Source organism: Erythrolamprus reginae, chromosome 6 (assembly GCF_031021105.1).
Source record: "Erythrolamprus reginae isolate rEryReg1 chromosome 6, rEryReg1.hap1, whole genome shotgun sequence".
Classification (NCBI taxonomy): domain Eukaryota; kingdom Metazoa; phylum Chordata; class Lepidosauria; order Squamata; family Dipsadidae; genus Erythrolamprus; species Erythrolamprus reginae.
The window spans coordinates 7,254,590-7,278,227 of NC_091955.1; the positions used below are offsets into that span (position 1 = coordinate 7,254,590).

Sequence of the window (23,638 nt, forward strand, 5' to 3'; positions counted from 1 at the left end):
TCACACCACAAATGAGGTCGGTACATATCTGAGAATCACACTATGCTTGTGAATGAGAACGTCACACTTTTAAAAAGATGTTTAAAGGGAAGGGGGAAAAAACAGAAAAAAGAACTCAGTCATATCATCCAAGTGAAAAAATAATACTGAGTTCAGAGGTGGGTTTCTACCGATATGGTCCTGTGTGCTGCTCTGAAATTTTGGTGTGATGGCTCCAGTGTTTTTTTCTCTGCCGGTCAGTGTTCTGCCTGACTGGGCTCAGGCGATTAGTAACAGTCCAAGGAAAAGAAATCACACACACGTGCTCTTCTAATCAGCAAACTTGTATTAAACAAAAAAAAAGGGGTTAACAAAAACAGTCCTTAGTGTCAGGAATAAACGATAGTGCAAGGCATAATTCAGCCAAATACAAAACACAGAAAAAAGCAAACAAAGACAACCTGCATGGAGCAGAAACGTTTCAGGAGTCCTTTGAATCTTAGAGCAAACATCAAGTCCCAGAGGTTTCACCTCCCACGTGCCTGAAAAGGCTGGGTTGAAATCCAAAGGCACGGAACAGAAACTTCAGAGCAGGAACCACAAAGTAACACAGATAAACAGCCACAGTTTGCCTTGTGACTCTGTTCCCTTTTATACCTTGAGCCCTCATTAAGGGAACCACACCCAGCCCTCAGTATAAGAACCACACCCAGCCCAGGTGCTACTCTGATCACTGATAATAGTCCTTTAATTGAGCCCTCCTTTGCATAGCTCTTCGGCTACGTATGTCTATGAATTGCTCTGCAGAGGAATCCAAGGAAGATAGACTGTCTGAGTGACTGCATGCCAAATCCCCTGGGCTGTCTGCTGAGTCCTGCGTGCTGTCTGCCAACTCCTCTGAACCAGTGGCCTCATCCTCATGGCTGTCTGCCACGTCTTCCTGGCTGTCAGCCAGGCTTTCACACTCACTTTGTGCCGCATCTCTCCCATCTGTGGGAGCAACAGCTGGCCCAGGCTCAAACACAACAGTCAGTGCTCACCGCCATCTTTTTTTCCTAATTATCGGTGATTTTCCAGCAGGAGTAAAATTGTCCCTCTGCGCATGCTCAGAAGCAAAATTGTGCTAGGGGTGCACGCGAGCAGCACACCAATAAGAAAAGATAAGAGGAACCCGCCTCTGATTGAGCTGTAATGCATCTTTAAGCAAAGCCATCAAAGTATTACTAATTAGTAATTCAAAGCATTCACTAATTCATAATTCAAACCATTTATCCACATCAGGTAGGCAAAACGTACCAGAGTACCTCTGGAACCGCCTGCTACCGCACGAATCTCAGCGACCAATAAGGTCCCACAGAGTTGGCCTTCTCCGGGTCCCGTCGACTAAACAATGTCGTTTGGCGGGCCCCAGGGGAAGAGCCTTCTCTGTGGCGGCCCTGGCCCTCTGGAATCAACTCCCCCCGGAGATTAGAACTGCCCCCACACTCATTGTCTTTCGTAAATTACTCAAGACCCATCTATACCACCAGGCATGGGGGAGTTGAGATACCTTTCCCCCAGGCTTTTTTATATTTATGTTTGGATATGTATGTGTTGTTTGCTTTTAGAAACATAGAAGTCTGACGGCAGAAAAAGACCTCATGGTCCATCTAGTCTGCCCTTATACTATTTTCTGTATTTTATCTTAGGATGGATATAGGTTTATCCCAGGCATGTTTCAATTCAGTTACTGTGGATTTTTCTATCACGTCTGCTGGAATCTACCACGTCTGCTGGAAATATGATAGGGTATTTATGTGCTTTTTAATATTAGATTTGGTTTTGCTAGAATATTGTTTTTATTGTTGTTGTGAGCCACCCCGAGTCTTCGGAGAGGGGCGGCATACAAATCTAATAAATTGAATTGAATTGAATTGGGGGGAAAAAGGAATTAAACTGTCCGAAACTATCTGCTTCATTAAATGCGAAGCAGGTTTCACACAATTCTCTGTGAAAAAAAGACTTAGGAAATGGCCTGCTAAAAGTCATTACGTCTCTATTTTAAAATCTCACCATTCTTGCTCTCTCTTTTTAAAAAATATAGCCCAAAGACAAAAATGAAATAGTTTTGAAGCCAAGGATGGTGCTAAGCAAATAATATAACCAAACTTCAGCAAATAGAGATAATTCTTATTACCGCAAGTGAGCTCAACATTTCTGGAAGAATATTATTCTAATACAGGGGTGTCCAACTCGATTTCATCAGGGTTGTGTTTGACCTTGGGGAGGGGGCATGGCTAGGGGACATAGCCAGTTTGACATCACTTGTCACACCTGTGGAGTGTTCCCTGCAAATTTTCAAAAATCCCACCCCTGAATGTAGTGTCATGTAATATAATTCTTTTATTCCCCCTTTTAATTTTGGCTCTTTATGACTTTTGAAGACTTGGGACCACTGTTTAGAAAAAGAATTGGGGGGGGAATTATTGACCCCCTCAGAGAGGGTCCGCAACTTGGGCGTCCTCCTCGATCCACAGCTCACATTAGAGAACCATCTTTCAGCTGTGGCGAGGGGGGCGTTTGCCCAGGTTCGCCTGGTGCACCAGTTGCGGCCCTATTTGGACCGGGACTCACTGCTCACAGTCACTCATGCCCTCATCACCTCGAGGTTCGACTACTGAAACGCTCTCTACATGGGGCTACCTTTGAAAAGTGTTCGGAAACTTCAGATCGTGCAGAATGCAGCTGCGAGAGCAGTCATGGGCTTCCCTAGGTATGCCCATGTCAAACCAACACTCTGCAGTCTGCATTGGTTGCCAATCAATTTCCGGTCACAATTCAAAGTGTTGGTTATGACCTTTAAAGCCCTTCATGGCATCGGACCAGAATATCTCCGAGACCGCCTTCTGCCGCACGAATCCCAGCGACCGATTAGGTCCCACAGAGTGGGCCTTCTCCGGGTCCCATCAACTAAACGATGTCGGTTGGCGGGCCTCAGGGGAAGAGCCTTCTCTGTGGCGGCCCCGACTCTCTGGAACCAGCTCCCCCCAGAGATTAGAACTGCCCCTACCCTCCTCGCCTTTCGCAAACTCTTTAAAACCCACCTTTGTCGTCAGGCATGGGGGAACTGAGATATCTCCCCCGGGCCTATATAATTTATGTGTGGTATGCTTGTGTGTATGTCTGTTTAATAATGGTTTTTTAAAATATTTTATATTGTAAATTATTAGATTTGTTATAAACTGTTTTTATTGTGTTGTGAGCCGCCCCGAGTCTACGGAAAGGGGCGGCATACAAATCTAATGAATGGATAGATAGATAGATAGATAGATAGATAGATAGATAGATAGATAGATAGATAGATAAAAAAAGAAAGGACTGCACCTGATAATCACTTCTTATTTGATCATGATCTTATTTGGAGGAAATCTCAGTAAAACATCACCCATTCACATTAGCAATCCGCATTTTAGTGGCTTCAGCTGTTTCGGTTCTCATTTCAAGTCTTTTGCAAATTTCAACACACGCTAATGTTAGACTGAAGATTTTCCTCCATTATAGGAAACAACTAACCTAGCAAACATTTAAAACTAAACATCCTCCATTCTTTAACTCTTCAGCATCACTTGTTTGAAGGGAAAATGAATTATAGAGGAAATCCCAACACTTTACCCTTAGATTATCTACGGTTGACCTATCCAGATTCCTAAGAGGTCAGTAAGGGGCGAGTACAAGTGCACTAGACTAGAGTGCCTTCCGTCCCCTGTCCTATTGCTCTCCTATATCTCCTATACCTTTCTTCTATTCCTATATCTCTTCTTCTATTCTTTCATTGATATGTTCTATTCCTATACCTTCTTTTCTATTCTTTCTTAGATATATTTTACTATGAGTCTCTCCTCTATAACCTTCATCATGTATTTTACTATGTGTATATAGAGATATTCCCCCTAAAACCCTCATTGTGTATTGGGCAAAATAAATAAATAAATAAAATAAATGCAAAAAAGAATGGGAAAGAGAAGGAAAGCTGAATCTATTCGCATCTGTAAAAAATGCATAATAAATTATCCAGGTATTCAAAATTCAGCATGTTTTTTTTTTTTAGAAAAAACCCTTTAAATGTATTGTTTGCATTATTAAAGGGAGGAAAAAACCCTTATATTGTAGGGACTTTAGCAGAATGCATCCCTGCGAATTTAGCCAAGAGGTAACATCTGCTTTCAGGCAGAGATACAAGCTAGAATCATCTATCAGGGTGGATTGTCCCATGAATATTCTGCTTTTGTGATCTTGCCGTTTAAGTTGTCATCCGAAGCACTTTTATCTCACTGAACCCAGTAGCGCTAATTTCTGGGGAAGAAATTGCTCTTCTAATCTTCTCTGAGAAAGTCAGCTGATAAATGATGAGAGCCCATTTTGGTGGGGACAGATGGCGCCCATTCATGCATTTCAGATAGTGCAAGAGTAAATACAAACAACCAGTGCATTTAGGGGAAGTTAAAAACACCCCCCAAAATGCAGGTTTTAAAGAACAACATTTCAAACACTAAATGTCTTTTGTCGGTTTTAACTTTTTTTATTATTTTTTCTGCACCATGCAATAAAAACATACATCAAAGAAAACACATCCTACATGCTTAACATTATTTATATATGGAATTTTCTTATCTCATAAAAACCGTAGCAAATAAAAAGCTTTCAGGAGCCTCTCTTCTTGTTTTAACATTTAAAACAATTATATTTATAAACCTATTTAACAATTAGGTCTTAAGCATAAAACATATCAGGACAGACTTAATGAACTCAATCTGTATAGTCTGGAGGACAGAAGGAAAATGGGGGACATGATCGAAACATTTAAATATGTTCAAGGGTTAGATAAGGTTCGGGAGGGAAGTGTTTTTAATAGGAAAGTGAACACAAGAAGAAGGGGGCACAATCTGAGGTTAGTTGGGGGAAAGATCAGGAGCAACGTGAGAAAATGTTATTTTACTGAAAGAGTAGTAGATGCTTGGAACAAACTTCCAGCAGCCGCGGTTGGTAAATTTATTTATTTGTTTGTTTGTTTGTTTGTTTATTTATTTATTTATTTATCAGATTTGTATGCCACAGTAAATCCACAGTAACTGAATTTAAACATGCCTGGAATAAACATAGATAAAATATAGGAAATAGTATAAGGGCAAACTAGATGGACCATGAGGTCTTTTTCTGTCGTCATGTTGCTTCTGATCTTTCCCCCAACTAACCTCAGATTGTGTCCCCTTGTTCTTGTGTTCACTTTCCTATTAAAAACACTTCCCTCCTGAACCTTATTTAACTCTTTAACATATTTAAATGTTTCGATCATGTCCCCCCCTTTCCTTCTGTCCTCCAGACTATACAGGTTGAGTTCATGAAGTCTTTCCTGATACGTTTTATGCTTAAGACCTTCCACCATTCTTGTAGCCCGTCTTTGGGCCCTGTTCAATTTGACCCGTTTGTTTGTTTGTTTATTCATTTATCCAATACACAAATACATAGGAAGAAAAATAGACATGTAGTAATATATATCAGGGTAAAAGTGAACTTAGAGGAGAGGATATATAAAAGAAAGAGAATATATATGATAAGTGAGAGAAAGGAAAGACAAGTGGACAGGGGACGAAAGGCACAAATGTCAAAGGACATTTGACCAAACGCCATACGATCAGAGAAAGGAAACTCCAGGAGTTGTACGCTTGACATATCAGATCCACAATTATGGTTTACGGAGGGGATACACTCCCAGGGATTCAGGCATGGAAGAGTTAATTAAATCAATCACACTAGGTAGTAGGCAGCCTAGCCAGGCAAGGAAAATCAATCTCTCTCTCTCTCTCTCTCTCTCAGGTGAGCTTTCAAAAGGGAGGGAGGGACTTCATTTTATATTAGTTCTTTATCTTCCTTCCTGGTAGGAGGAATTCAATGCTGGACAACGTCTGCTAGGTAACGGCCAATTAGCCCAGTCCTGGAAGGAGGATTGGTGGATCAAAACAAATTAGTCATCCAGGGACTCCCGTGCAGCCAGAGGCACTTAGGAATGTTTTGTTAATGTAAATGAGAGATTGATTTAAGCCATTGCTGTGATTACATTCTCCCTGTGCTTATCTATGCAGCAGGGCACTCCATTCCACCACTATTGTATAGAACAGATTCCTCTTCTATACAATAAATATAGATATTTATTGTAGAGTGGTACCTCTACCTAAGGACGCCTCTACTTGCAAAATTTTCTAGATAAGTGTTGTGTTTGTTTGAAGTAATGTAAGAAATTCATTGATTGGTTAAAACTCGGCTATGGGAAAATAGCCGCGAAAGTTAAATATTGACAGTTAGCAAAAGCCCGCGGTTTTGTTACAATATAAGTAGGGCAACGGACTAGCCGTTGCCCCAGTTCGAGTAGATACTTCGTGAGCGAGCGTTACTCTGTCTCAGCACTTCAATAAATGAAAAATTGGTTCAACCTGACTCCGAGTGGTGATTTAACAGTGGCGACGAGGAGGTCGGAATCGGGTGTTCAAGATTTTTTTGCCTCTTCTCAAGAACCATTTTCCACTTACAAACCCGAGCCTCCGAAACTGTAACCAGAAAAGGCAGGGAGAAGCCTCTGTGGGGCCTCTCTAGGATCTCCTGGGAGGAAACAGGGCCGGTAAAGGCAGGGAGAAGCCTGCGGGGGTCTTCTCTAGGATCTCCTGAGAGGAAACAGGGCCGGAAAAGGCGGGGAGAAGCCTCCATGGGGCCTCTCTAGAAATCTCCTGGGAAGAAACAGGGCCTCCACCCTCCCTGTGGTTTCCCCAGTCACAAGTATCATTTGCTTTTACATTGATTCCTATGGGAAAAATTGCTTCTTCTTACAAACTTTTCTACTTAAGAACCTGGTCACGGAATGAATTAGGTTTGTAAGTAGAGGTACGACTGTATATCCTTTGGAAATAACCAAAGGATCAATAGAATATACAAGTGTTGCTCAGAAAGTGATGCACCACATTTTTTTCTTCAACAATTATTTATTGAACACAATGAAAGTTACACACAAGAAAGAATGATGTTTCTTCTACACTCCCTATTTTTCACGTAATCTCCATCCCGTTCTATGGCCTTCCTCCAACGAGACACAAGGGCGTGTATGCCTTGTTGGCACCACTCCCTGTTCTGGTCACGAAGTCATTTCTGCACTGTGCGAATCACCTTTCTGTCATCCTCAAAATGTCTTCCCTCTGTGCCCAGTGACTGTTGTGTTTGGGCCTGGGCCAGCCGTTGCCCCCACAGATGGGGGAGACGCGGCACACAGTGACTGTGAAAGCCTGGCTGACAGCCAGGAAGATATAGCAGACAGTCAGGAAGATGTGGCAGAGAGCCAGGAAGATGTAGCAGACAGCTCAGGGGAGGGGGCTGGCAGTTCGTCGGACAGTTTGTCCTCTCTCAGTTCGTCTGCAGGACAATACATTAATTTACGCAACCAAAGGGCCTTACAAAGAAGGGATCGCTTTAAGAAGCATGATAAGGCATGATAAGCACACCTGGGCTGGGTGTGGTTCCCTTAATGAGGGCTAACGGCATAAAAAGGGAACGGGGCCAAGGCAAACTGTGGCTGTTTATCTGGGTGGTTTGTGTGGCGTCGTTGTTCCTGCTTTGAAGTTTCTGCTCTTGGATTTCAACTCAGCGTTGTGGGAGTTGAAAACTCTGGGACAAGCTGCTGCTTTTGTGCCTTGAAAATTCAGAGACCTCTTGGAACATTTATGCTACGTGACTTTTGTATTTGTTTGCTTTTCCTTGAACTTTGTAGCTGGCTGAATTTTCAACTCAACCTGTGTGTTACTCCTGAAAGTAAGGACCGTTTGCTTTAGACTTTTTCTTTACAAGTTTGCTGACTAACTATGCACGTGTGTGTCTGACCTTCTTTCCTGGACCGTTAATCATTGCTTGAGGCCGGTCAGGCAGAACAGTGACTAACCGTACTTCTGTCGACTGCAGATTCTCCATAAACTGCACATAAACATTTGTGAATGTTCCCAACAGTTTCTTTCTTCGCAGTGAGAAATTCAATGACGACACCCTGCTTGTAACGCACATCACTTACAGACGCCATTTCAAAGGAGGGGGAGTCAGGGTCAACATCGGGGCAACCTGGGAGAAGAGGGAATGGAGTTGGCAGACGGAGGGTCAAAGGCAATGCCTGGGCCATCCATCAGTCCTGAAATGGAGAGTCAACAGTCTTCAGGTCTGGAGGTAGCTGATGAGGAAGAGGAGGAACAGCTGGGTCCAGTGCCTGACGCATGGATGCGCAGAAGGGAGAGGAGAGGAGAGCAGTGGAAATCTATGAGCTGGTCCTTGGGAAGCCACACCCTAGCCTGAAAGAGATACTTTTTGCTGGGGTTGGTGGCATTCCTAATAAAGGAATCTTTTGAGTTGATGTTGGAGGGTTCATCTTATTTAAGGAACATTTAGGTTTATGTCTGAAAATCCTCAGACAACAGCCACAAGCTCACTGCAAGAATCCACATTATAGGTTGTATTTATGTAGGCCATCAGTATCACATTCCTGGTTGAAAAAGACCTGATTTTTCTACTCCCGTCAGCGTTTAATTAATAGAATATTATCTTGTTTTATATATATATGAATTGTCTGGCTTGCAAATGGCACCGTTCCAGTCTTTAATGTAGAAATAATTATGTGTGAAAAAGGGAGTGAGAACTTGCTTTTTTGGAAGTAAATTATATGTTTTATAATAGGTCTGACATATATTACTTGGAACAAGATTAATAAAAGCATATTTTTCACAGGGCCGGAAGGGACGTTGAAAGTCTTCTAATCCTCCGGGTCCAGTGATGGCGAACATATTTTTGGTTTGCGTGCCAAATTTATTTTAATTTAATTACATTTATTCAATAACCTTTAAAGCCCTACATGGCATTGGACCAGAGTACCTCCGGAACCGCCTGCTACCGCACGAATCCCAGCGACCGATAAGGTCCCACAGAGTTGGCCTTCTCCGGGTCCCGTCGACTAAACAATGTCATTTGGCAGGCCCCAAGGGAAGAGCCTTCTCTGTGGCGGCCCCAGCCCTCTGGAACCAACTCCCCCCGGAGATTAGAACTGCCCCCACCCTTCCTGTCTTTCGTAAACTACTTATGACTCACTTATACCGCCAGGCATGGGGGAGTTGAGACACTTTCCCCCCAGGCTATTTTCTATACTTTTATGTTTGGTATGAATGTTGCTGTTTGGTTTTTAAGTAATGATAGGGTTTTATATGTTTTTTAATATTAGATTTGTTCCACTGTTATATTGTTTTTATTGCTGTTGTGAGCCGCCCCGAGTCTTCGGAGAGGGGTGGCATACAAATCTAATTAATAATAATATAATAATAATAATAATGCTGCCCAATCTCGCAGGACTCAGGGCGGTTTACAACAATAAAACCACCTTCTTGGACAAATGGTTGTCTAGTATTTCATGCAGAACGCGGCCTGCACTGGCTGCCAATCAGTTTCTGGTCACAATTCAAGTGTTGGTAATGACCTATAATGCCCTTCTTGGCATTGGATCAGAATATTTTCAGGACTGCCTTCTGCCGCATGAATCCCAGTGACTGATCAGGTCCAACAGAGTTGGTCTCCTTAGGGTCCTGTCGACTAAGCAATGTCGTCTGGCAGGCCCCAGGGGAAGAGCCTTCTCTGTGGCAGCCCCAGCCCTCTGGAATCAGCTTCCCCCCGGAGATTAGAACCGCCTTCACCCTTCTTGCCTTTCGCAAGTTACTCAAGACCCACCTTTGTTGCCAGCCACGGGGTAATTGAGATACTCCTGATCACATATAATTTTTATGAATGGTATGATTGTATTGTATGGTTCTTAATTATGGGTTTTTTAAATGTTTTCTTTTCTTTTTAAATATTGGATTTGTATATTGTTGTGATTGTTGTGAGCCGCTCCGAGTCTCCAGAGAGGGGCGGCATACAAATTTAATAAATTATTATTATTATTAATTATTATTTTGAAAACCACCAGTGATTGGAACGCCTACAACCTCAGGAGGTTTTGTGTGTGTGTTTTGAGCATCAAGTCCAGAAGTGGTTTCCAAATGGAAACAAAACTGAATAAATTCTCTTTTTAACTAAATAGTTAGTTTTAATGTCTCTGTCATTTTTTCCATCTTCTCTCCAATGGTGGGGATTGATGTCTCTTTTCATTATTGCACGTATAGTATTCTCAACCCAGATAATAGCAAAGTTCCAGTTTTTCTTTGGAGTTCTTTATTCCACAGCTGTTAAAGGAAAACTTCTGATTTCAGTTTTACATTTGTTTTAAGAACCTTCTGAATTAAGACACACAAAAAAAACAGGGCCTCGATATGCTTTTTGCTTTTATTACCAGTTCTTAATTATTCTTTTTGTGGGTATAATATTTTTTATTTTTCTCCACCTTAAGATAAAACATATGTAAATAACAAAACACTATACCGATATCCAACCATATACATATGCCAAATTTCCCTTACTTTCTACTTTCCCCTTTCTCTCCCATAACTCCATCTCCCCAACATTAAAATTTAAGAACAAAAACAAAGAAAACCCCCCCCAAAATATATTCTCAATATCTAACATTCTAAAAATCCCATATATTCTTCATTGTTTGCGGAGAAAGGGAAAGAGAAAAAAAATTCTTAATGGTTCTTAATCATAATTCTATGCTACTAAATTCAGCATATTCTGTTTTCTCTTAAAATCATATACAGTATTCAGATGCTTCAACTCGTATTGCTACTCAGATTATGGAGTTAACGCTCATGTGCCAATTAGCCCTTAAGGCTGGGGGTGTGAAGCTCTCAATTCATTTCTATGGCCTTCAAAACATACCCAAATCACATTGTCAAAATGCCGTGGGAAAACTGGTAATTAGTGGTAAAAAAAATAAATGAATAATTTTTGTTTATAAATTCACATAGCCATTTAATCATGCTTAAGGCGGAACTAGAACTCGTGGTATCCAGTTTTTACCTTAGTGCTTTAAACATTAGACCAAAGGACTAGAAACTTGGCAATTTTAAAACTTGTGGATTTCAACTCCCAGAATTCCCTAGCCAGCATGAGGACCCGTTGTGTAGGTTGACATACTTTGGGGATGTTCTTCATCTTGTTCCAAGCAGCAAATCCATAGAGACGGAGAAAGCTAGACTTTTTTTTTGGCTGTAAAACAGAAAAAAAAAACCCTAAACATCAACAAATGGTTTATAGTTTTGAAGATTAGATAGGATACGGAAAGAAAGGAGTCGGGCTGTAACTTTAGACACAGTTTGTAACTGTACAGTGGTACCTCTACCTAACAACGCCTCTACTTAAGAACTTTTCTAGATAAGAACCGGGTGTTCAAGATTTTTTTTGCCTCTACTCAAGAACCATTTTTTACTTAAGAACCCGAGTCTGGAAAAATTTCCCAGCGGCACGAAGGCCCGGCCAGTTTCCTGCCATTTGCTCATTTGAAAACATGCAATGGGAAGTAGATAAATAGATACCACTTTGGTAGGAAGGTGACAGTATTCTGTGCACCTTTGGCATATAGCCCTGCCAGATGATCATAGATACATGTATTGTCTGAAAGCAATGCTGGCTCCCTCAGCCAAGAAACTGACATGAACAGCGCCCCCTTGAGTGGGGCATGACAGGACAGGGAATCCTTTACCTTTAATCTTATTCTTGTACAGTGGTCCCTCTACTTATGAACTTAATTCGTTCTGTGACCAGGTTCTTAAGTCAGAAAGTTTGTAAGAAGAAGCAACTTTCCCCATAGGAATCAATGTAAAAGCAAATAATGTGGGCGATTGGGGAAACCACAGGGAGGGTGGAGGCCCTCTTTCCTCCCAGGAGATTCCTAGAGAGGCCCCACGGAGGCTTCTGCCCACCTTTTCCGGCCCTGTTTCCTCCCAGGACATTCCTAGAGAGGCCCCATGGAGGCTTCTGCCTGCCTTTTCCGGCCCTGTTTCCTCCCAGGAGATTCCTAGAGAGGCCCCATGGAGGCTTCTGCCCACCTTTCCCGGCCCTGTTTCCTCCCAGGAGATTCCTAGAGAGGCCCCACGGAGGCTTCTCCCTGCCGTTCCCCGCCATTTTTCCTCCCAGCGGATTCCTGGAGAGGTCCCACGGAGGCTTCTCCCCGGCTTTTCCGGCCCTGTTACCTCCCAGGAGATTCCTAGAGAGGCCCCACGGAGGCTTCTGCCCACCTTTTCCAGCCCTGTTTCCTCCCAGCGGATTCCTAGAGAGGCCCCATGGAGGCTTCTCTGGCCCTGTTTCCTCCCAGGAGATTCCTAGAGAGGCCCCACGGAGGCTTCTCCCTGCCTTTTCCTGTTACAGTTTCGGAGGCTTGGGTCTGTTAGTGAAAAACAGAAGAGGCAAAAAAATCTTGGACCCCCGGTTCTTATCTAGAAAAGTTCTTAAGTAGAGGCATTCTTAGGCAGAGGTACCACTGTATTTAACATTTCCTGTACAATTATACATTTTAATAAACCATCTCATGAATCAGGGGAAAGGGAGAATTGGTTAGATGGCTCCAGTGAAGCGGTCCTTGGCGTGATTTTCATTCTTCCCTTGCTGCCTTTCATTCTTGCAGAATCTTGGCACGAAACCAACTCACACCACTGTGCGTATGACAAACACACAGTTGCATGGACCTACCCAGATTCTACATTTGACAGCCTGTTGAGCTATTATTGGCTCAAGGCTGTTGGCCTGTTTCCCAACCGCCCCGAGTCTGCGGAGAAGGGCGGCATACAAATCTAAATAATAAATAAATAAAATAAATAAATAAACTGAGATCCTTTCTTTTGTAAATGCCCTATTCTCTTTCTTAACCTGCATTCATAAAATAGCCCCTTATTTATTTATTCCTCTCTCCGCTCCACCTCCAAACTCTCTCATCAAAACCTTTCTTGGAAAGTCTTATGCAGTTGTGCCTTGGTTGGATTTAAAAAAAATATGACAGGGATTATTAATACCTTGTCTAGACTAAGATTAGGTAACTGTTGCTGCTATTTAATTAATATAAGCCCTCAATTCATATCCCTGTTCGGCAATAAATTTCACGCTGACCGTCAGCCAAAATGTTTGTCATTCAACTTATCTACCACGTAAGACAGAAAAGGGTTAGCTTTAGATGTTTTAGATTTTTTTATGCCGCCGTTCTCCTTAGAGTCAGGGTGGCTTATAACACGTTAGCAATGGCACTTTTATTAAACAGAGCCAGCATATTACCCCCACAGTTGGGGTCCTCATTTTACCCACCTGGATGGATGGAAGGCTGAGTCAACCTTGAGCTGGTGGTGAGATTTGAATTGCGAGATTATTATTATTATTATTATTATTATTATTATTATTATTATTATTATTATCATCATCATCACATAGAGTATCAATTTTATGATATGGTAAGGAATATAATATATCACTTGCTCTTCCCTCTCTGATTTCTGTTTATTTATTTATTTATTTTTATTCATTTATTCGATTTCTATGCCGCCCTTCTCGAAGCGACTGAGGGGTGGCATGCAACATCATCATCATCATCATTATTATTATTATTATTATTATTATTATTATTATTTAGTAGATTTGTATGCCGCCCCTCTCCGTAGACTCAGGGCGGCTCACAACAACAATAAAACAATTCAAGACAAATCTTATAATTTAAAAACATTTTAAAAACCCATTATTAAATCAGACATACACACAAACATGCCATACATGAATTGTATAGGCCCGGGGGAGATGTCTCAATTCCCCCATGCCTGATGGCAGAAGTGGGTTTTAATGAGTTTATGAAAGGCAAGGAGGGTGGGGGCAGTTCTAATCTCAGGGGGGAGCTGGTTCCAGAGGGTCGGGGCCGCCACAGAGAAGGCTTCCCCTGGGACCCGCCAAACGACATTGTTTAGTCGATGGGACCTGGAGAAGGCCAACTCTGTGGGATCTAATCAGTCGCTGAGATAGCTTCAAAGCTTTACGAAAGGCCAGGAGGGAGGGGGCAGTATGTATTTCTGGAGGGAGTTCGTTCCAGAGGGCCGGGGCCGCCACAGAGAAGGCTCTTCCCCTATGCCCTGTCAGCTGACATTGTCTGGCCAACAGGACCTGGAGAAGGCCGACTCTGTGGGACCTAACCGGCTGCTGGGATATGAAGCAGAAGACGGCCCCGAAGATAAAGATAGTTTACCTTTATGAAATGTACAATAAAAGCAGTGTAGCTTCCGTAGCTTCGGAGAAGCCAAATGTCCTATGGAAAGCTTTGCCAACTTTTTTTTTTTAAAGCATACTTTGGTTCTGAGCAGTAATAAATTTTGCTGGATTGAATTCTGCCGAGGCTCATTTCAGATGCGCGAAAAATGTTTCTTAGGGAAATCACCCAATAAATGTCTTTTCAGAGGTAGGTATAATCATCTCCAGTGAAATTTATTCCAAGGTGAATTTATTTATTGCCCTGTTCGATTGCTCGTTAGGAAGGCAAGATTTTGATCTGTGTGGTAATTAACCTCAATGGGACTGAACTCAGCATTTTTAGAATAAATGTCATGTTTTTGTCATTCTGAACAGCCTTGAAGCGAAATGATGTGGATACATCTACGGCTAGGTTATTTTTATTGTCTGTGTTATGGAGCTGGCCTGGTAATTTAAAAGCTCGTTTTTGAACAGACCTGTGTTGTTCGTTTATAGTATTGGTCAGTGTTCCCTCTAATTTTTTGGGGGGGTGGACAGAAAAGTATAGTGTCTGAGCGGCAGTCCCTTCGGGACTGGGCGGCACAGAAATAATAGATAGATAGATAGATAGATAGATAGATAGATAGATAGATAGATAGATAGATAGATAGATAGACAGACAGACAGACAGACAGACAGACAGACAGACAGACAGACAGACAGACAGACAGACAGACAGACAGACAGACAGACAGACAGACAGACAGACAGACAGACAAACAAACAAACAAACAAAAAACCCACCCTGTTTTGCCTTAGAGAATTTCAAAATAAAATACTGTACTGTGTGTCTATAGCAGTGAGCTCATAATAGGGCAACTCTATCAATATCAAAATGCTACTTAAATAGTTGAGCTAGTTTCAAACTAGATTTTGATTTTCTTTCTCTCTTCCTTACTCCCATTCTTTTTCTTTCTCTTTTCCTTCCTCTCTTTTTTCTATCTGTTTCTCTCTCTTCCTCTCTCTCTCCTTCCCTCTCACTCTTTCCCTCTCGGCTTCTGGGCAGGTTTGGAAAACTCTGAATTGATGATGATTTTTAAGTGAGCGATTGCTCACTGCTCAGCTTAGAGGGAACTATGGTATTGGTGATTCTTTTGTATACAACTTGTGCTTTTAATTTGCTCAAAATATTTATTTCAGGTACATTTTTCCTTGTGGCTTTTTAAAGCCACAGGGAAATGTACCCATGTCCAGATTGCTTGAATTGTAAATATAAATTTCCCTGTGTTCTTTCTTTTTTAAAAAAAATGCAGCTGTTTCTACATATAATTCCAGAATAGGAATTTCCAATTGCTATTTTTATTTCATTTATTTATTTGTCATAAAAATATAGTATTGTATTGCAGTTTGTTTAACATAATATAAGTATAAAGTAGAGATAGAAAAGATAAGAAAGACATTAGGACAGGAACGGCAGGCACGAAGGTGCACAGACCTCTTAGAAAAGGGGAGAGGTCTATTGTAGATAATGTAAGGTTGAAGATTTTGGGATTGAGGGAAGAAATAACAGAGTCCAGTAGTGAATTCCAGGCACTGACCACTATTATTTTCTGCAGTCTAGTTTGGAGCGATTTACATTTAGTTTGTATCTATTGCATGCTCTTGTGCTGTTGTTGACTTCAGAAGAGAAGGATTTAGGGGTAGTGATTTCTGACAGTCTCAAAATGGGTGAGCAGTGTGGTCGGGCAGTAGGAAAAGCAAGTAGGATGCTTGGCTGCATAGCTAGAGGTATAACAAGCAGGAAGAGGGAGATTGTGATCCCCTTATATAGAGCGCTGGTGAGACCACATTTGGAGTACTGTGTTCAGTTCTGGAGACCTCAGCTACAAAAAGATATTGACAAAATTGAACGGGTCCAAAGACGGGCCACAAGAATGGTGGAAGGTCTTAAGCATAAAACGTATCAGGAAAGACTTCATGAACTCAATCTGTATAGTCTGGAGGACAGAAGGAAAAAGGGGGACATGATCGAAACATTTAAATATGTTAAAGGGTTAAATAAGGTTCAGGAGGGAAGTGTTTTTAATAGGAAAGTGAACACAAGAACATGGGGACACTATCTGAAGTTAGTTGGGGGAAAGATCAAAAGCAACGTGAGAAAATATTATTTCACTGAAAGAGTAGTAGATCCTTGGAACAAACTTCCAGCAGACGTGGTTGGTAAATCCACAGTAACTGAATTTAAACATGCCTGGGATAAACATATATCCATTGTAAGATAAAATACAGGAAATAGTATAAGGGCAGGCTAGATGGACCCTGAGGTCTTTTTCTGCCATCAGTCTTCTATGTTTCTATGTTGTTAAAGGTGAAGTAGTCACTAACAGGGAGTACATTGTGATGTATGATTTTATAAACAACAGTTAAATCAGTTCAAAGGCGGCGTAGCTGTAAATTTTCTAAACATAGTCATTGAAGTCTGGAGGAGTAAGGTAATTTGTTGCATGAGGAGGAGTGGAGGACTCTTCTGGTGAAGTATTTCTGGACTCCTTCAATTGTATTAATGTCTGTTATGCAGTGTAGATTCCATACAGGTGAGCTGTATTCAAGAATTGGTCTGACAAATGTTTTGTATGCTCTGGTTAGTAGATCGGTGCTTCTAGAGAAGAAGCTGCGTAGAATTAAGTTTGTGACTCTTAGTGCTTTTTTTGGCAATGCTGTTGCAGTGGGCTCTAGGACCTAGGTCATTGGAAATGAGGACTCCAAGGTCTTTGACTGAGTGAGTGAGGGTCTTCTGCGAATTCAGTTTGTCCAAGTGTGTATTTAGTATTCGGATTCTTTTTACCAATGTGTAGGACGGAGCATTTGTTGGATGAGATTTGGAGTTGCCAGTTGTTAGACCATTCAGCTGCGTGGTCAAGGTCCTTTTGAAGGGTAGAAGTATTATCAGAGGTATTAAATAGCTTAACATCATCAGCAAAGAGAACACAATTGCTTGTAATATTGTCACAGAGATCGTTTCACTATACAACTTCCCTAAAGTTTTATTTTTCAGGTTCATCTTTAAAAAAACAGGTAGGAAGCAGGGGAAGTGATGTGCCGGTGCCTGGAGGCTGTTGGGGCCTGGATGGGTGTCAACAGACTCAAACTTAACCCGGATAAGACGGAGTGGCTGTGGGTTCTGCCTCCCAGGGACAATTCCACCTGTCCGTCCATCACCCTGGGGGGGGGAATTATTGACCCCCTCAGAGAGGGTCTGCAACTTGGGCGTCCTCCTCGATCCACAGCTCACATTAGAGAAACATCTTTCAGCTGTGGCAAGGGGGGCGTGGTTCGCCTGGTGCACCAGTTGCGGCCCTATTTGGACCGGGAGTCACTGCTCACAGTCACTCACCCCTCATCACCTCGAGGCTCGACCACTGTAATGCTCTCTACATGGGGCTACCTTTTGAAAAGTGTTCGGAAACTTCAGATCATGCAGAATGCAGCTGCGAGAGAAATCATGGGCTTCCACAGGTATGCCCATGTCACACCAACACTCTGCAGTCTGCATTGGTTGCCGATCGGTTTCCGGTCACAATTCAAAATGTTGGTTATGACCGATAAAGCCCTTCATGGCATCGGACCAGAATATCTCCAGGACCGTCTTCTGCCGCACGAATCCCAGCGACCGGTTAGGTCCCGCAGAGTTAGGAGAAGAGCCTTCTCTGTGGCGGCCCCGACCCTCTGGAACCAGCTCCCCCCGGAGATCAGAACTGCCCCCACCCTCCTTGCCTTTCGTAAAGTTCATAAGACCCATCTCTGCCGTCAGGCATGGGGGAACTGAGACATCTCCCCCGGGCCTATACAGTTTATAGATGGTATGTTTGTGTGTGTGCTTGCTTTTAATAATGGGGTTTTTAGTGTTTTTAAATTATTAGATTTGTTCTTACATTGTCTTTGTTGTTGTTGTGAGCCGCCCCGAGTCTACGGAGAGGGGCGGCATACAAATCTAATAAATAATATTAATAATAATAATAACAACAACAACAACAACAACAACAATAATAATATTTGAACATAAGAAGATACTAGGTGATTTTTCAAAAGTGTTTCAGTATGTTCCATAGAGGAATCTGCTTTGTTCCCTCTCAGATATTGACAGCTGAAAAGCTTCTAGGTGAATTTTGTTCTCGCACTCAAATTAATAAATGTTAGATTTGGGTTCTGAGTCTTGATTAGCCTATCACAAGAAAATATTTTTTTAAAAAAATTATACATTTGGATTAAGATGTTTTATATCGTTTTGCTGTATGTTGGGAGCAGCATAGAAGTCTGATTAATAAATAATAAATAAATAAATTTGTGATGCCATGTATACAAAAGCACACAATACTGATGGTGCAAAGTTGTTGGGTTTGTTTTTTTTGAATACTGATTTTCCCTTAGAAATGTAATGCATTTTAGCCATTGGATAGAGGTAGCATTCACCTCTCAATTCGTCACTTACAAACTTTTTGACATTCCGATGGAGCCAAATATTGGATTTACAAACGGGTTTCAAAATTCCAACATTCAATCCCCCATGAAATTCCAAAATTCAAAATGTGACTGAATTTTGTGTTCTTGTCAACTGGTTATTTGCAGCCATTTTATTGATTGATTGATTGATTGATTGATTGATTGATTGGTTAATTGATTGATTGATAGAGTTGAAAGGGACCATGCAGGTCATCAAGTCCAACCCCCTGCCTGAGCAGGAATCCTAAAGCACCCCAGCCAAATGGCAGTCCAATCTCCCTTTGAAAGTGTCCAGAGTTGGGGAGTTCACAACCTCCACAGGCAGGTTGTTCCACTGGTTGATCGCTCTGACCGTCAGGAAGTTCTTCCTTACTTCTAGGTTGAATCTCTCCTTGGTCAGCTTCCAGACATTGTTCCTCGTCCGGCCCTCTGGTGCTCTGGAGAATAGAGTGGCCCCCTCCTCTCTGTGGCAAAACCTCCTATACCTGTATACAGCTATCATGTCCCCTCTGCCCCTCTTTTTCTCTAGGCTATCCATGCCCAGTTCCCGCAATCTCTCTTCGTAAGTCTTGGTTTCAAGTCCCCTAATCATTTTGGTTGCTCTTTTCTGCACCTTCTCCAGAGTTTCAATGTCTCTTTTGAAGTGTGGTGACCAGAACTGGATGCAGTACTCCAGATGTGGTCTGGCCAGGGCGTAGTAGAGTGGTATTAATACTTTTATTTATTTTTATTTATTTATTTATTTTGTCCAATACACAATGAGGGTTTTAGTGGGTATATATCTATATGCACATAATAAAATACATGATGAAGGTTATAGAGGAGATACTCATAGTAAAATATATCTAAGAAAGAATAGAAAAGAAGACATAGTAATAGAACATATCAATGAAAGAATAGAAGAAGAGATATAGGAATAGAAGAAAGGTATAGGAGATATAGGAGAGCAATAGGACAGGGGACGGAAGGCACTCTAGTGCACTTGTACTCGCCCCTTACTGACCTCTTAGGAATCTGGATAGGTCAACCGTAGATAATCTAAGGGTAAAGTGTTGGGGGTTTGGGTATGACACTATGGAGTCCGGTAATGAGTTCCACGCTTCGACAACTCGGTTACTGAAGTCATATTTTTTGCAGTCAAGTTTGGAGCGGTTAATATTAAGTTTAAATCTGTTGTGTGCTCTTGTGTTGTTGTGGTTGAAGCTGAAGTAGTCGCCAACAGGCAGGACGTTGCAGCATATGATCTTGTGGGCAATACTTAGATCTTGTTTAAGGCGTCTTAGTTCTAAACTTTCTAGGCCCAGGATTGAAAGTCTAGTCTCGTAGGGTCTTCTGTTTCGAGTGGAGGAGTGAAGGGCTCTTCTGGTGAAGTATCTTTGGACATTTTCAAGGGTGTTGATGTCTGAGATGCGATATGGGTTCCAAACAGATGAGCTGTATTCGAGGATGGGTCTGGCAAAACTTCGCTGGTCTTGGAGTGTATCCCCCTGTTGATGTAGCTTAGGATAGTGTTGGGTTTGGCCGCTGCTGCACATTGCTGGCTCATGTTTAGTTGATTATCCACCATTTGCAGCATCTCATGGTCATATGACCACAATTTATGATGAAAACTGTCCAGTGCAAAGAACCTGCAAAGCGTTCAAAATTACACACTTATTGCTCCAGCCTATGCACAGGAATCCTATATATAATATCTGACTGTCTTGTAGCCAACAGGCAACTTAACTGAATTATATCATATGAAATAGGATCCATCCTTTGTGTTCGCCACATGATTGCTCCCAGGATATTTTACAGCTAAATCATCCAGAATAATTACATCTATTTTTGTATTGTCGGTAATAAAACTATTTTCTTCTTCATAAAGGAAAATTGAATTGAATTTATCCTCAAATGATTAAACTTCCAATTATAGCAATGCTATAATACCTGGAGCTGCCCTTTGTACCTACTGCATTTCAAGGAAGTGGGGAAAAAATCATTTTCTTGGCTCATTCATATATTTCAGTCTCTGGAAAGGTTTCCTTTAACCTGATTTTATAAATAAACATTCCTTTTTCCTGATTTACTACCACAATTTCTCAGTCTGTTGTTCCTTGTAGCCGACTAAATTTATCAAAGGCCCACTAAGCTTTGTTGCGAGTAGCAAAAACACGAGAGGTTTCGTACGCTGTCTTTGTACTTACGGGGCCATTTATAATTCAAACAACTTTATTGGGGTCATTAATTAGCAGAAAGAAAGAAAAAAAGTATTCAAATATGGGAAACATCGAAAAATAAATAAATAAGGAGGAGCGATACATAGAAAAATATGCTAAAAAGCTTCACCTATTTAAGGTGACTAATTTTTTACTACTGCAATTTAGTTATATGCATTTTTCTTTTTGACATATTTCTTTCCATTTCTAGGGCCACTGCTACTCACAGAGGTCAAATTATATTCAAGGATGCCTTAGCCCAGCAGTTGTGTGAACAAGGAAGTAAGTGTTTGCTTATTTATTTATTTTCTGTCATTTTAACTTCCATTAATTGAAATTTTTAAGTTGGTCAAGAAGAAGCAGCCTCCCAGTTGTTGTTGTTGTTGTTCTTGCTGCTGCTGTTGTTGGGATGAGCTACAAAAATGGTGGAAGGTCTTAAGCATAAAACTTATCAGGAAAGACTTCATGAATTCAATCTGTATAGTCTGGAGGACAGAAGGAAAAGGGGGGACATGATTAAAACATTTAAATATGTTAAAAGGTTAAAAAAAGATTCAGGAGGGAAGCATTTTTAATAGGAAAGTGAACACAAGAACAAGGGGGACAATCGGAGGTTAGTTGGGGCAAAGATTAGAAGTAACGTGAGAAATATTATTTTACTGAAAGAGTAGTAGATACTTAGAACAAACTTCCAGCAGACGTGGTTGGTAAATCCACAGTCACTGAATTTAAACATGCCTGGGATAAACATATATCCATCCTAAGATAAAATACAGGAAATAGTATAAGGGCAGACTAGATGGACCACAAGGTCTTTTTCTGCCGTCAATCATCTATGTTTCTATGAGTATAGAAATATCCGAAATGAAATACCTCATCTATTCTGTATTATCAATTGTGTATCATCAGAAACAAATTGCGTCGGCGTTTCAAACAAATTCCAAAAGTTCTAATTAAAAGGAAACCAAGATTAGTTCACACCAAAGCTACTTCTGTCGCGTCCAAAGTTTTATTATAAATTCCTTTATAAGGTGATGTGTGTGTGATAATTTAGAATTATTTAGTCAAAGATTACAAAGGCTTGCGTACAGAGAAATGAATACAAGCGTAGCCAAGAATAATTGCATCTGTTCATCTTTAATAAGCATTGATTTTGCTCTGTTTAGATTTTTGATTTAAGCCCTGAGCAAACCACGTTCCTTGGAGGGTTTAGCCTTTATTAAACTAGAACACAAAAGGGCTACGAAGAATGACTATTGACCCCCACAGCTTGTAAAGAGATTCATGTGGTATCTTTACAGAGACCCTGACAAACATAGGGAATTTTTCCCCCGTTCTTATTTATGAAAGAAGAAGCTTTATGGGAACTAACCCACGTGCTTGGGAAATTGTTCTTTTCATAAGCGAGAATTACAATATCCCTGCAGGAAACTCAGAATCCCCATGGAGGATCAATTCTTACGGAAGTCACCATAATGGCATATTTTTCAGTATTAACGCGAGCGTTCCCATGCAAGAAACTTTTAACCATGGGAGATCTTCCAAGTTATCCATAGGTCTGTCAATCCCAAAAGTTGAAGACTCAGAGATTGATCCTAAGAAAGGAAATGAAGCCCGGACGAATGACACCAATATTTATTTATTTTTTTTATTTATTAGATTTGTATGCCGCCCCTCTCTGTAGACTCGGGGCGGCTCACAATACAATAAAAACAATTCCTGACAAATCTAATAATTTACAATTTAAAATTTAAAATAGTTTAAAAAAAACCCATTTTTAAGCAGACATACCTACAAACATACCATACATAAATTATATAGGCCCGGGGGAGATATCTCAGTTCCCCCATGCCTGACGACAAAGGTGGGTTTTAAGGAGTTTGCGAAAGGCAAGGAGGGTAGGGGCAGTTCTAATCTCTGGGGGGAGCTGGTTCCAGAGAGTTGGGGCCGCCACAGAGAAGGCTCTTCCCCTGGGGCCCGCCAACCGGCATTGTTTAGTTGACGGGACCCGGAGAAGGCCCACTTGGTGGTTGTTGCTGTTGTTAGACTCTTTCTCCTGCTGGTTAAAAAAAATATAAAGAGAGAAAAAATCTGATTGATTAACAATTGTTAAATTATTATACACACACACACACACACACACACACACACATATATATATAATTGTATGTATATAAAAATAACAATCTGGTGTCTATACTACTCTAGTAAAGGATTGAAATAAGATACATACTAAAACCAAACCTATCTATCTATAATTTTTCTGCTATTTCATACTCAACTTTGTTATCTCTTATTTATATACAATGTAATTATTTAACTATACTATATCGGGATATCGAGAATATTTACAGCACAATTTATTATCATAGATCTGCCGTTCACCCGCCCAACCTTTTAAATGTATTTTCCGTTGTTACTGTACATTGTCTATTGATGTTTATATATTGTTATGTCTTTTGTATATAGTCTTGTAAATAAAAAATTATTTTAAAAAAATACAACAACCCATCACAACCCCATGGACTACAATCCACCAGGTCTTTCTGTCCTCTACCATCTCCCGGAGTCCATTTAAGTTCACACCAACTACAGTGGCACCTCTACTTACGAACTTAATTCGTTCCGTGACCAGGTTCTTAAGTAGAAAAGTTTGTAAGTAGAAGCAATTTTGCCAATAGGAATCAATATAAAATCAAATAATGTGTGCAAATCAGTGATGGGCTCCTACAAGTTCGGTCAGGTACACAGTACCGGTAGCAAAATTTTGATTTTTTTTCCTT

The 23,638-nt window shown here is 41.0% G+C and overlaps 1 protein-coding gene across 2 annotated transcripts in view; it reads left to right on the plus strand.

Annotated features, from left to right (window-relative positions):
• RELN (reelin) overlaps nucleotides 1-23,638 on the plus strand; it is a 522,908-nt gene that overhangs the window by 252,197 nt on the left and 247,073 nt on the right. Inside the window, exon 1 of one of the 2 annotated variants that reach the window (XM_070755185.1) lies at nucleotides 21,001-21,137. The exons of the other annotated variant lie outside the window; for it this stretch is intronic. The gene's annotated coding sequence lies outside the window, so the exon portion shown is untranslated. Of the gene's footprint in view, nucleotides 1-21,000; nucleotides 21,138-23,638 lie in introns of those variants that run through there. 2 annotated transcript variants of the gene reach the window in all.